Source organism: Lolium perenne, chromosome 1 (assembly GCF_019359855.2).
Source record: "Lolium perenne isolate Kyuss_39 chromosome 1, Kyuss_2.0, whole genome shotgun sequence".
NCBI lineage: Eukaryota > Viridiplantae > Streptophyta > Magnoliopsida > Poales > Poaceae > Lolium > Lolium perenne.
The window spans coordinates 28,236,165-28,250,406 of NC_067244.2; the positions used below are offsets into that span (position 1 = coordinate 28,236,165).

General features: G+C 39.0%; 1 long non-coding RNA gene across 1 annotated transcript; it reads right to left on the reverse strand.

Moving 5' to 3' along the window:
* Positions 1 to 8,266: 8,266 nt before the first annotated feature.
* On the reverse strand, positions 8,267 to 11,530 carry LOC139836196 (uncharacterized). The gene is made up of 2 exons (XR_011752865.1): positions 11,417 to 11,530; positions 8,267 to 9,607 (listed from the first exon to the last, which is right to left on the reverse strand). It is a non-coding gene; the product is annotated as an uncharacterized lncRNA (long non-coding RNA).
* Between the last annotated feature and the right edge of the window lie 2,712 nt (positions 11,531 to 14,242).

The window sequence follows — 14,242 nt, forward strand, 5'->3', positions numbered from 1 at the left end:
AGAGTCTTATAATGCTTGCAATATGTTCTTATGTAAGTTTTTCTGTACCGGTTCATACTTGTGTTTGCTTCAAACAACCTAGCTAGCCAAAGCCTTGTACTGAGAGGGAATTCTTCTCGTGCATCCAAATCCTTGAGCCGAAACCTATGCCATTTGTGTCCACCATACCTACCTACTATGTGGTATTTCTCTGCCATTCCAAAGTAAATTGCTTGAGTGCTACCTTTAAAATTCCATTCTTTGTCTTTGCAATATATAGCTCATGGGAAAATAGCTTAAAAACTATTGTGGTAAAGAATATGTAGCCTATGTATCTTATTTCTTATAAGTTGCTTGTTGAGCGGTAACCATGTTTCTGGGGATGCCATCAACTATTACACCTTTGTTGAATATCATGTGAGTTGCTATGCATGTTCGTCTTGTCTGAAGTAAGGGTGATTTGTCATGATTAAATAGTTTGAGTATGCATATTGTTAGAGAAGAACATTGGGCCGCTAACCAAAGCCATGAATCATGGTGGAAGTTTCAGTTTGGACATTAATCCTCAATCTCTTATGAGAATATTATCTGTTGTTGAATGCTTATGCATTAAAGAGGAGTCCATTATCTGTTTTTCTATGTTGTCCCGGTATGGATGTCCTTAGTTGAGATCTATCAAAAACGAGAAATCAAATGCGATCTATCTCCTTGGACCTTTGTACAGGCGGCATAGAGGTACCCCTTTGTGACACTTGGTTGAAACATATGTAATGCAATGATAATCCATGGAAATCCGAGCTAATTAGGACAAGGTGCGAGCACTATTGGTATTCGATGCATGAGGCTTGCAACTTATAGGATGTCTTATGCATAACACATATGAATTATTACTACCGTTGACAAAATTGTTTCTATGTTTTCAAAATAAAAAGCTCTAGCACAAAAATAGCAATCCATGCTTCCCTCTGCGAAGGGCCTTTCTTTTACTTTATGTTGAGTCAGTTTACCTACTTCTTTCCATCTTAGAAGCAAACACTTGTGTCAACTGTGTGCATTGATTCCTACATACTTGCTTATTTGCATTCATCATATTACTTTGTGTTGACAATTATCCATGAGATATACATGTTGAAGTTGAAAGCAACTACTGAAACTTATATCTTCCTTTGTATTGCTTCAAAACCTTCTATTAAGAATTTATTGCTTTATGAGTTAACTCATATCCAAGTCTTATCGATGCTTGTCTTGAAAGTACTATTCATGAAAAGTCTTTGCTATATGATTCAGTTGTTTAGTCATTGTCTTTACCATTGCTTCGAATCACTTCATTCATCTCATATGCTTTACAATAGTATTGATCAAGATTATGATAGTAGCATGTCACTTCAGAAATTATCCTTGTTATCGTTTACCTACTCGAGGGCGAGTAGGAACTAAGCTTGGGGATGCTTGATACGTCTCAAACGTATCTATAATTTCTGATGTTCCATGCTAGTTTTATGACAATACCTACATGTTTTGCTCATACTTTATAATGATTTTATGCATTTTCCGGAACTAACCTATTAACAAGATGCCACAGTGCCAGTTCCTGTTTTCTGCTGTTTTTGGTTCCAGAAAGGCTGTTCGGGCAATATTCTCGGAATTCGATGAAATAAAGACCAAACATCATATTTCACCGAGATGGACCAGAACACCGAAGGGGAGCCGGATAGGCTCGCGCGGCCTGGAGGGGGGCGCGCCAGCCTATGGGGAGGAAGCCCCCTGGCCACTCCGACTCCGCCTCTTCGCCTATAAAGTCCCTCGTGACCTAAAAACCCGACACGAATTGACGAAACTCCAGAAAGACTCCAGGGACGCCGCTGCCATCGCGAAACTCCGTTTCGGGGGACAGAAGTCTCTGTTCCGGCACGCCGCCGGGGCGGGGAATTGCCCCCGGAGTCATCTCCATCGACACCACCGCCATCTTCATCGCCATTGCTGTCTCCCATGATGAGGAGGGAGTAGTTCTCCCCCGAGGCTGAGGGCTCTACCGGTAGCTATGTGGTTCATCTCTCTCCCATGGTGTGATCTTTATGTGATCATGAGCTTTGTATCACTATTAATCTATGTGCTACTCTAGTTATGTTATTAAAGTAGTCTATTCCTCCTCCATGATGTAATGTTGACAGTGTGTGCATCATGTAGTACTTGGTGTAGGTTATGATTGTAATCTCTTGTAGATTATGAAGTTAACTATTACTATGATAGTATTGATGCGATCTATTCCCCCTTTCATAGCTATTGTCGACAGTGTGTATGCTATGTTAGTACTCGGTCTAAATTGCAAAGGTCTATTATGCACTCTAGAGGTTACTTTAATATGAACTCCGGATGTTGTGGAGCTTGTTTACTCCGGCTTGAGGTGTGCTTTTATAGCCCTACACAATGAATGGTGTTTATTATCCAACAAAAGAGTGTAGGGTAGTTTTATTATGTGATCATTGTTGAGAGTGTCCACTAACGAAAGTAGGATCCCTAGGCCTTGTTTCCAAATATCAAATCTCCGTTTATTTACTGTTCTACTGCATGTTTACTTGCTGCAATGTTTATTTCAGATTGTTATTAACACTCATATTCATCCATATTACTTGTATTTCACTATCTCTTCGCCAAACTAGTGCACCTATACATCTGACAAGTGTATTAGGTGTGTTGGGGACACAAGAGACTTCTTGTATCGTAATTGCAGGGTTGCTTGAGAGGGATATCTTTGACCTCTACCTCCCTGAGTTCGATAAACCTTGGGTCATTCACTTAAGGGAAACTTGCTACTGTTCTACAAACCTCTGCTCTTGGAGGCCCAACACTATCTACAGGAATAGAAGCGTGCGTAGACATCAACCGTTCATAGGCCAAGAGTTGAACGGGCAACTAACTTAGTGGAAACATACATGATGATGTATGTGGTTCACTGGGCATAGTTGTGTGCGGGAGATTCTTCTACTTCATGAAAACTTCCAACAATGAATTAAGTATATATATGTGGATATATTCAATAAGGAAGAAGTTTGAAACATTTGAATGGATTCAAATAAATTTCAGCATGAAGTGGAAATCATCGTAATAGAAAAGTCAAATATCTATGATAGGATCATGGTGGAAATATTTGAATTACGAGTTTTAGCGAACACCTAAGAGAGTTATGAAATTGTTCTACAACTCACGTTTCATGGAGTATCATAGTGATGATGGAGTATCCGAGAGACGTATCCAAACCTTGTTGGATTAATGATGAGATAAAATAAAATGAAGCCATTATATTTTTGTAGAATTATGCTTTAGAGACTACCGCTTTTACACTGAATATAGCATCATCATGATCCGTTGAAATGACACCATACGAGTTATGGCATGGGTATAAACCCTAATAGTCCTTTCTTAAATTTTGGTATGCATAGCATAAGTAAATATACAACCAAAATCGGATGAATGTCTTTGTTGGTTATCCCAGAGAACAAATTGGGAATTCTTTCCACTATGAAGTAAAAGACAAAAATGTTTGTTAATGTTACTTGCTTATTTCCAAGAAATTGTTTTCTAGCGAAGTATTTGAGTTGGAAGACAATAGTACTTGATAAGGTTTATGAACCTGAGCATAATTATCAGAGTAGCGCAGCATCGGAAATGGTTCCGGAAGCGACCACGATGATCATGGCTCCCATGACTACAAAGTGTTGTAGCCATGGAGATCAAAGTACCTATTGAACCTTGTAGGTATGGTTTACTTTGTGATCAAATAAATTATTTGTGGACAAAGGATTGATTTTGCACAATGATAAACCAACTACATACAAAGAAGTTATGATGGGCCCTGACTCCGTTAAAATGGCTATGCGCCATGAAATCCAAGATAGGTGAATAATTTTTGAAAGTAAATGGATCTATAAAATTGATAGACTTGGATGGAATATCCTTGAAGAAGCTCGACATGTCGAAAAGTTGTTTACGACAAAGTTCAAAGAGTTGAATACGATAAGATTAGATCTTCCGTAGCGATGCTTATAGTCTATGTGGATTATTCTAGTAATCGCTACATATTTATTTTATGAGATATGATAGTAGGATGGCAAAATACATTACTTAACAGAAGTGTGTATTAAAGGTGTATACAAGATACAACCAAGAGTTTTGCTAGTACGTGGAATACTAGAAAGGTATACGAACTTTAATTGGATGAAGTGAGTATCGCGGAGTTAGAATCTTCACCGGATGAAATAGTCAAAGAGTTTTGATTTCATCAGAAACGATGAAGATGCTTGCATTTGCAAGAAATTAAGTGGGAGCGCTAAGACAAATTTATAATACTTTATGTAGATGACATATAGTTGGTTATAAATGATGTAATTATATACTTGATTAAAAAGGTTTCATTGAAAATTAACTTCAATGAAAGGATATGGACTGAAACATATTTAGTGTCAAGATCTATGAAGATAGATTGAAACACATAATAAGTTTAAGTCAAAGTACATAGAATGGATATTGAAGTAGTTCAATATAGAAATTGTTAAGAAGGTGTTCTAGTCATGTGAAGGTTTAACAAGACTTGAGTGTATCTGACACTCAATGAGTAAAAACACATGAGTGATTTTAGATCACGGTTAATATGTACACAATCAGATATTATGTGCTCTAAAATGTTATGAACATGTACCAGAATGATTCGTGTGATGATCATTGGACGACAGTAAGAATATCCTTGGATACTTTAGAAGAACCAAGGATATATATAGTTTTGTATGGGGTAATGACAAACAACTCGCTGTAAGGTGTTGCACCGATATTAGTTTTGTCACATATAAAAATGAATTTCAAATCTCATTTAGGCTAAGTGTTGTTTAAAAGGTAGCACAATGAGCTAGAAGAAATCTATGCTACATTTAGATGAGTTCTAAATATTGTGACGGATTCTATAAACGAAGGCAGAGTATGTCATTGTTTTGACAATGACTGAGGATGTTTAAGTTGAGGAGTTCTTTGAGAACTTGGTGTAGTTCCGATAGTGTCAGAACTTTGAAGTTATATTGTGTGTGACAATATTAGTGACATATTTCCGACCGCGGAATTAAGGTTCCACCAGAAGACCGAACATATTCGATTAATGCCGACTCATTTGGAAAATGAGTGATGCCTTGAGACGCAAATGAATTGCAAAATACATACGTTTCTGAGCGAGTCAGATCCGATGAATAAAACCTCTCTGATACGCGTACAGCACGCGACCGTTCGGAACCCCAAGAGGAAGGTGTGATGCGTACAGCGGCAAGTTTTCCCTCAGTAAGAAACCAAGGTTTATCGAACCAGTAGGAGCCAAGAAGCACGTTGAAGGTTGATGGCGGCGAGATGTAGTGCGGCGCAACACCAGGGATTCCAGCGCCAACGTGGAACCTGCACAACACAACCAAAGTACTTTGTCCCAACGTAACAGTGAGGTTGTCAATCTCACCGGCTTGCTGTAACAAAGGATTAGATGTATAGTGTGGATGATGATTGTTTGCAGAAAACAGTAGAACAAGTATTGTAGTAGATTGTATTCGATTAAAGGAATGGACCGGGGTCCACAGTCAACTAGAGGTGTCTCTCCCATAAGATAAATAGCATGTTGGGTGAACAAATTACAGTTGGGCAATTGACAAATAAAGAGGGCATGACCATGCACATACATGATATGATGAGTATTGTGAGATTTAATTGGGCATTACGACAAAGTACATAGACCGCTATCCAGCATGCATCTATGCCTAAAAAGTCCACCTTCAGGTTATCATCCGAACCCCTTCCAGTATTAAGTTGCAAATAACAGACAATTGCATTAAGTATGGTGTGTAATGTAATCAACAACTACATCCTTAGACATAGCATCGATGTTTTATCCCTAGTGGCAACAGCACATCCACAACCTTAGAACTTTCATCAACGTCCTGCATTTAATGGAGGCATGAACCCACTATCGAGCATAAATACTCCCTCTTGGAGTTACTAGCAAAAACTTGGCCAGAGCCTCTACTAATAACGGAGAGCATGCAAGATCATAAACAACACATAGGTAATAGATTGATAATCAACATAGCATAGTATTCTCTATCCATCGGATCCCAACAAACACAACATATAGCATTACAGATAGATGATCTTGATCATGTTAGGCATCTCACAAGACCCGACAATGAAGCACAATTAGGAGAAGATGACCATCTAGCTACTGCTATGGACCCATAGTCCAGGGGTGAACTACTCACTCATCACTCCGGAGGCGACAATGGCGGTGAAGAGTCCTCCGGGAGAGGATTCCCCTCTCCGGCAGGGTGCCGGAGGCGATCTCCTGAATCCCCCGAGATGGGATTGGTGGCGGCGGCGTCTCTGGAAGGTTTTCCGTATCGTGGCTCTGGGTACTGGGGGTTTCGCGACGAAGGCTTTAAGTAGGTGGAGGAGATAGGTCAGGGGGCGTCACGGGGGCCCCACACGCTAGGGCCGCGCGGGCCCTCCTGGGCCGCGCCGCCCTAGTGTGGTGGCACCCCGTGGCCCCACTTCGTCTCTCCCTCGGTCTTCTGGAAGCTTCGTGTGAAAATAGGCCCCTGGGCGTTGATTTCGTCCAATTCCGAGAATATTTCCTTACTAGGATTTCTGAAACCAAAAACAGCAGAAAACAAAGAATCGGCTCTTCGGCATCTCGTTAATAGGTTAGTGCCGGAAAATGCATAAATATGACATAAAGTATGCATAAAACATGTAGATATCATCAATAATGTGGCATGGAACATAAGAAATTATCGATACGTCGGAGACGTATCAGCATCCCAAGCTTAGTTCATGCTCGTCCCGAGCAGGTAAACGATAACAAAGATAATTTCTGGAGTGACATGCCATCATAACCTTGATCATACTATTGTAAGCTTATGTAATGAATGCAGTGATCCAAAACAATGGTAAATGACATGAGTAAACAAATGAATCATATAGCAAAGACTTTTCATGAATAGTTCTTTCAAGACAAGCATCAATAAGTCTTGCATAAGAGTTAACTCATAAAGCAATAATTCAAAGTAAAGGTATCGAAGTAACACAAAGGAAGATTAAGTTTCAGCGGTTGCTTTCAACTTATAACATGTATATCTCATGGATATTGTCAACATAGAGTAATATAACAAGTGCAATATGCAAGTATGTAGGAATCAATGCACAGTTCACACAAGTGTTTGCTTCTTGAGATGGAGAGAAATAGGTGAACTGACTCAACATAAAAGTAAAAGAAAGGCCCTTCGCAGAGGGAAGCATTGATTGCTATATTTGTGCTAGAGCTTTGGTTTTGAAAACAAGAAACAATTTTGTCAACGGTAGTAAGAAAGCATATGTGTTATGTAAATTATATCCTACAAGTTGCAAGCCTCATGCATAGTATACTAATAGTGCCCGCACCTTGTCCTAATTAGCTCGGATTACCTGGATTATCATCGCAATACATATGTTTTAACCAAGTGTCACAAAGGGGTACCTCTATGCTGCCTGTACAAAGGTCTAAGGAGAAAGCTCGCATTGGATTTCTCGCATTTGATTATTCTCAACTTAGACATCCATACCGGGACAACATAGACAACAGATAATGGACTCCTCTTTAATGCTTAAGCATTCAACAACAGTTAATTTTCTCATATGAGATTGAGGATATTTGTCCAAAACTGAAACTTCCACCATAGATCATGGCTTTAGTTAGCGGCCCAATGTTCTTCTCTAACATTATGCGTGCTCTAACCATTCTAGCGGTAAATCTCCCTTACTTCAGACAAGACGGACATGCATAGCAACTCACATGATATTAAACAAAGAGTAGTTGATGGCGTCCCCAGAAACATGGTTATCGCACAACAAGGAACTTAATAAGAGATAAAGTGCATAAGTACATATTCAATACCACAATAGTTTTTAGGCTATTTGTCCCATGAGCTATATATTGCAAAGGTAGAGGATAGAAATTTTAAAGGTAGCACTCAAGCAATTTACTTTGGAATGGCGGAGAAATACCATGTAGTAGGTAGGTATGGTGGACACAAATGGCATAGTGGTTGGCTCAAGGATTTTGGATGCATGAGAAGTATTCCCTCTCGATACAAGGTTTAGGCTAGCAAGGTTTATTGAAACAAACACAAGGATGAACCGGTGCAGCAAAACTCACATAAAAGATGTAACACCCTACCTTTTAATAAAGACAAGATACCTGTGTATAGTGCTATTCCCGGGATCACTGATAGCACACACATTACAAAATATAGTAATCATTGCAATAGTATCAAATTACTACATCTTTGATCCAAAGGGTAAAGTAAAACCTTACAATTTGCATAGTCACATAGACTAGCTCAACAATATTCAGACTATACACAGCGGAAAGTAAGTCATCAATGAGCCTTCATCTTCTTCATGTGCCACAGGCAGTCATGTTGGAATGTAGACTCGAGATCCTACCACGCACTTTTCTTCAGAAAATCCTGCACGTTTGAATATGCAGCCCCACGAATGGAGGTCAGTACAATGATGTACTGGCAAATGACACTTATATGGTGGCAGTTTTGGGCATGACTATCTACATGATATTTGGCAAGTGGAGTTTAGGCAAATTTGCATAAAGCCAATTTTATCCTACATTTTATTTTAAAACAAAACTTTTGTAAAACTTGTAATATTGTTATAAACAGTACCATGGTTACATCTCCCAGGTACTATTCGACAGTTGCTACTCAAATTTTTAACTTATTTAGAAAAGGTGATGAGATTCTTCCGTACATTCCCTGCCTAGAAGCTCAAATTGTCCATAATCGGGGACACGGCTAAGATCTTAGGTTTACTCTCGAGAGGTTGTGCACTTTCACCTTACGACCCACCCTTCCCAAGAGAAGAATGAGACAAGATCTTTCAGAAGGAGGCTTCAACCATAACTAGCTAGACCCGTTCCCGTTTGGTAGCTAGCCACATCATCATGTCAAGCAACAAGTTTGACCTCACAACTTACTTAATCCCGGCAGAGCCCATAATACCATAAGGCTGCACTGGAAGCTAACTAAAACATGGACGACTTCTTAATCTCTTTAATCCTGGGTGGCTATCCACAAGTGAAACTCACAGGCTTAAAACCATTACAGATAATAAACCCCTGCACGATCCCCTGGTGAAAACCAGAGGTGCAGTCTAGAGCAACCACTATTCACTGCGCACTCTCAGGCACCCACCTGCCACTGGTTACTCCAGGGTCGGAGCCCTGAGCAGCCGCCCACCACACAAACAATCCACCCAGGTGATTCTTTAAAGTTGTTAATTTTAATTCCCAATACTCACAATCCAAATTAGATCAAAACAGCAGTGGCACTTTGATATTGCTAGGCATACTAAGAATCCTAGCAAGGGTTCATGGATGGCTACACACTACTAGGATTGATAAGCATAGCATAATTTTCGAAAACAAAATCCTACCATGCATACTAGTTTATAAAACACTAATGCTTAACAAAATAGTAGGTAATTGAGTGTCACTTGCCTTTTGGTAGTTGAAGCGCGTTCACTTCTCTTAATCAAAATGCGTGCCTCTCCGTACAAACTATAACATAGAATATAGCACAACATAAACACACCATTCAACAACAACAAAATCAAACAAGACAACAATCGGAAATCACTCTATGGTACTAAGGTGTGGCATGAGGTTTGGCTTGCAAGACACGGTTGTGAGAGTTTGGATGGGAAGTCACATGATTAGAAAGAATTGAATAATCTAAGATACCAATGAAGAATATTTATGCTTTACAAAAGCATGAAAAGAATTCGGAACGGCTTATGTGAATTGAATCACATAAGTGACAAATAGTGCAACAACAATACTACTGAATAAGTGTGACAACAATTACTCAAAATAGTATGAATTACACATAGGCTTGGATATGGACTTGTGATATATTGCATTACTCAATTAACTCATTTGTAAATTGAATAGTTCAATAAAACCCAAATAGATTAAGTGGGCATGAGGTTGAATATGTATGAGTGATGTTGAAAATGTGGGTTAAAGATGCTAATGGATATCAAGGGTTCAAAACATGTGCTATGTAGTAGAGTATCAACACACATTTGCACAAGGAAAGGTCTATAGTTAAGATTGTCACCATTTACTCAAATAACCCAATTGTTAATTCAATACTATGGACTAGGATAATATGAATTTGGACAGATGTGAACACTAGAGCATGATAGAAGAATTCAACTAAACTAAACATAAGTTTACTTGATATGGAGTTTCAATATGATTATTGGTCAAAGGAATCTACTTATAATGATTTATAGATTTTAAGTTATGCCAAAATTATTCAAATCCTCATATTTGAATTTGAATATTTGCAAAGTGATTCAAATATTTTGAACGGTGGTACTATTGGATGAAGTACTGTGAAGCAATGCTCATGCAATTGACATAGTGTGACAACACTTATCAGAGTAGCACAAGGTCACACATAGCATTGGACATGAACTAATGATATATTGAACTACTCAAGTAATTCATTTGAAAGTTTGAATAGTTCGAACAAAGTGGAAGGATTGAATGACATGAGGTTGTATAGGCATGAATGTTATCGGGATTTGGTTCGCGGAGCCTAATGTATAACAAGAGTCCAACACATGTGATGTGGGGTAGAGTATCTCCACCCTACTAAAGCCAGATAAACATCTAAGGACATGTCACACTTTACTCAAACAACTCAATTGTTATTTGAATAACATGAACAAGACAACCATGGGTAAGCTATGCATCATCTGTGAACATGATAAAGAAGTATAACTAGTCATGAACGATGGGTATAATCATAAGGATCATTATGGCTAAGGAACTATGTCGAAACCAGTTATAGGACTACACTTTTCGCGAAAAGTTATTAGAAGAAGTTTTCCGGATGGAAGAACTTTCTACACGGAAGTTGTAGAGAATTTCATTACAAGCGTATCGCCAAAAGAATCTCTCAGAAAAAGTTTGTAGGATTTATTTTACAGACGATGTTGCGGATTAAAGGGATACCGCGGAAATAAAGTGGGCGAAACTGCCACACAATATGTCTAACATGATCTACGTGATTTGCCGATTCCGACGGTATAGAGTTTGTCGAAATCCAACGTGTAGAACTTAAGATATGGATTTTACAAAACTAGACATAAGTGGTCACAGTTCTAATGGTGTACAAAAAGTTGTCCGAACAAGTTGCTCGGATGGACAAACTTTCTACATGAAAGTTGTAGAGGATCTAATTACAAGCCTAACGGAAGAACCACTATTCTAAACGGAAATGTAGATCTAAAGATATAAAATTGCAAAGTTGAGTAGGACAGTCTACGAAAAAAAGAACGGAAATAAAATTATTACCGGGTGAGGGTTGCGTCGAGTCGCGGCGTTTCTCAAAATGGCGTTATGGATGTTGCGTCGCGTGAAGCTGAGTCGTGAATAACAGTGTTGCGCGGGTGCTGTGCGCAGAGAGAGGAGAGGTGCCGGTGTGCGTGTTGGGGCTGCATCATGGGGGTATTTATAGGCTATAGGCTGGAGCAAAATTGCATCAAGTGTCGATGTGGGACTAAAAGGAAAAGGAAAACAGAGCAGGGGAGTGCAGCGCGCGTCGCGGGCGTGCGGCTGGGCTTGCGCGGGGAAGGCTGGGGGCGGGCTGGGCCGAGGCGAGGCGGTGGGGAGCTGGGCCGGGGAGCGAGCGGGGCCGGGTGGGCTACGGCCGTGCGGGGCTGACTGGGCCGTTCGGCCAGGTGGGCCGTTCGGCCTGGCCGTCCGACCTTTTTTTTTTACTGAAATTGTGAATACACTTTGGGGATTCAAATAAAATCGGAATAACGCAAATAAGGTACCGTTGGATTCGTCATGAAAAATTCTTCAATATGAGATTAAATTTGAAACAAAAATATATAAACTTTATAAAATCAAAATTTGACATACATGTCTATGTGGCTATAGTGCTTTTTTTAGGGTTTAATGTTTTTCTCAAAATAATAATTTCAAAAGTTTCAAAACCTCCGAACCAAAATAGATCATTGTAGAAAAATCTTTTGAAAACCAAAGTTTATGAAAACTCTATATTTTGCAAAAACCTTTTTAATATCCCTTTGCGAAATTAAAATGATCATTATATACATTTGGCATATATGTTTGGTTTTGAAAATACTTTAAAACCAAAAGTCTTTGAAAAAAACACTATTTTGAAATTAATTTGTAAATAACTTTAAAAAGTTTTAATTCTTTGTGAATTTTCAATCAATTTCAAACAATCAGCATTTAAATTATTTTAATTTTACATTCCAAAATTTAGAAAATTTCGGGATGTGACAGACTACCACCCTTAAAAGAAATCTCGTCCTCGAGATTTGAGAAAGGCTAGAAAGAAAGGGTTTTGAGCTCAGGTGTTCTAATAGGTTCATACTCACTATTGCTTCTTTTTCGAACATCTCCGAGGAGATTTCAGAAGTTAACTTTGGGCTTTGAAAATGTTACGCGAAACCCTATACGGTTATACCATCAACTGTATCCATTCTTATGAGGGTACTCATCCCATGGGTATTATCCTAAGTATACTCATGGGGAACTCCTTGTGATACCATCTCATGCGGCATCTGGTGTAAATCCATAATCCAAGGGTATGGCTTCTACCACCCTTAAAAGAAACTTTTGTAGGTAGTCTTAGGTCTCAGGTTTAGGCTAAGCTCATCTTGTATATGACTTGGCAACAGGTCATATTTGGAAAACATCTATGGCTTAGGGCTTCTGAGTTAATATCCAATAGGTAATTGTTATTCACATATAGTGAATAACATGTCTCTTGTAAGTGAATTGAGTAGGCTTTTCCTCATGGTTGGGATTCTAATCCATGTTGGATGGTGGTTGATCTAATTTTGACACTGATGGGTCACTCTTTGGGTTTAACGCAAGACCAAGATGATAGGACTTCCCGAATTTCCTCATCTTTGTTTATTGGTGTCTTCGACGGTCTTCCACTATCTTCATCCAGTATTTGGATGTTCATTCCCACCGTAGTCCTACGGTTGGCAGCACTTGCCTACTATAAAGGTATAATACTTATCCATCCTAGGGTTTAGGCTTATTCGCCGACATCTCTTTTGTAGGTATGTCTCTCTAGATTCGCAAAGTCAATATTACGAAAGCGAATAATAAGAGTAGTAGGAATGGTGATCAATCCATCCTGCACCCAAATCATTACTCTGTATTTGATTTATTGAATCTCGTATTCTAACTCTTGGTCAACCTCACAAGTTTGATGAGCAAAAATTCCATGGAGAGTTGAATCAATGTTTCAATCCCCATTATTGAATCATTTTGAAAAGATTTCTATCGATCCTTAACTACGGTTTTGTGTATCTCACATTCTCCGGTTCTTCATCTTGATCGGGAACATCAGGGTTGGTTTCACTACTGTTGTCTTCATGGCGAGTTGCCGAGAGAACATTCTATGGGTTGGGTATTTACGAGAGTAGATAGAAGGATCTAAAGAAGATTTCCTACCCAAACACATCAGATCAAGGCAATTCAGCAAACAACAATCATCTAACCAGCATCAAGCAATATGTTTCACACAAACAAACTAGCATGGTCATACCTCAATTTGGTAAGATCAATACTTTGTAATGCTAGCGTTGTTTCAATAAAAGAGAGTAATGGTGGTCTGGTCTATTTCTGCTTGGATGTTTCAAGTTTCTATTCTACTCCTTCGGTGTATCTTCAGGTGTTGCGTAGTCTGCATCGAAGTCTTTCTTCAAGTTCTTCATCGGTCTCCCATGCAACACATCTAGCAAAGTCGAAGAATGTCACATGAAGCAGCAGTCCTTCACTCCAGGCACAAGGTCATCATCGGTCCTTGTTGGTTTTCATGAAGTGGGTCATCTAAGGTGAGAGGAAAACAATTTTGAAGATGATATAGATGAGAATACAAGAGGTTCACAAAGCAAACATCTTTTTAATTGAAATAGGATTAGAAATTTTTTCATCCTAGGGTCTTCCTATTTCTAATCCAAACCTAGGGTCTCGATTCTACAGGCAACACTATGCTCTGATACCATTCTGTAACACCCTACCTTTTAATAAAGACAAGATACCTGTGTATAGTGCTATTCCCGGGATCACTGATAGCACACACATTACAAAATATAGTAATCATTGCAATAGTATCAAATTACTACA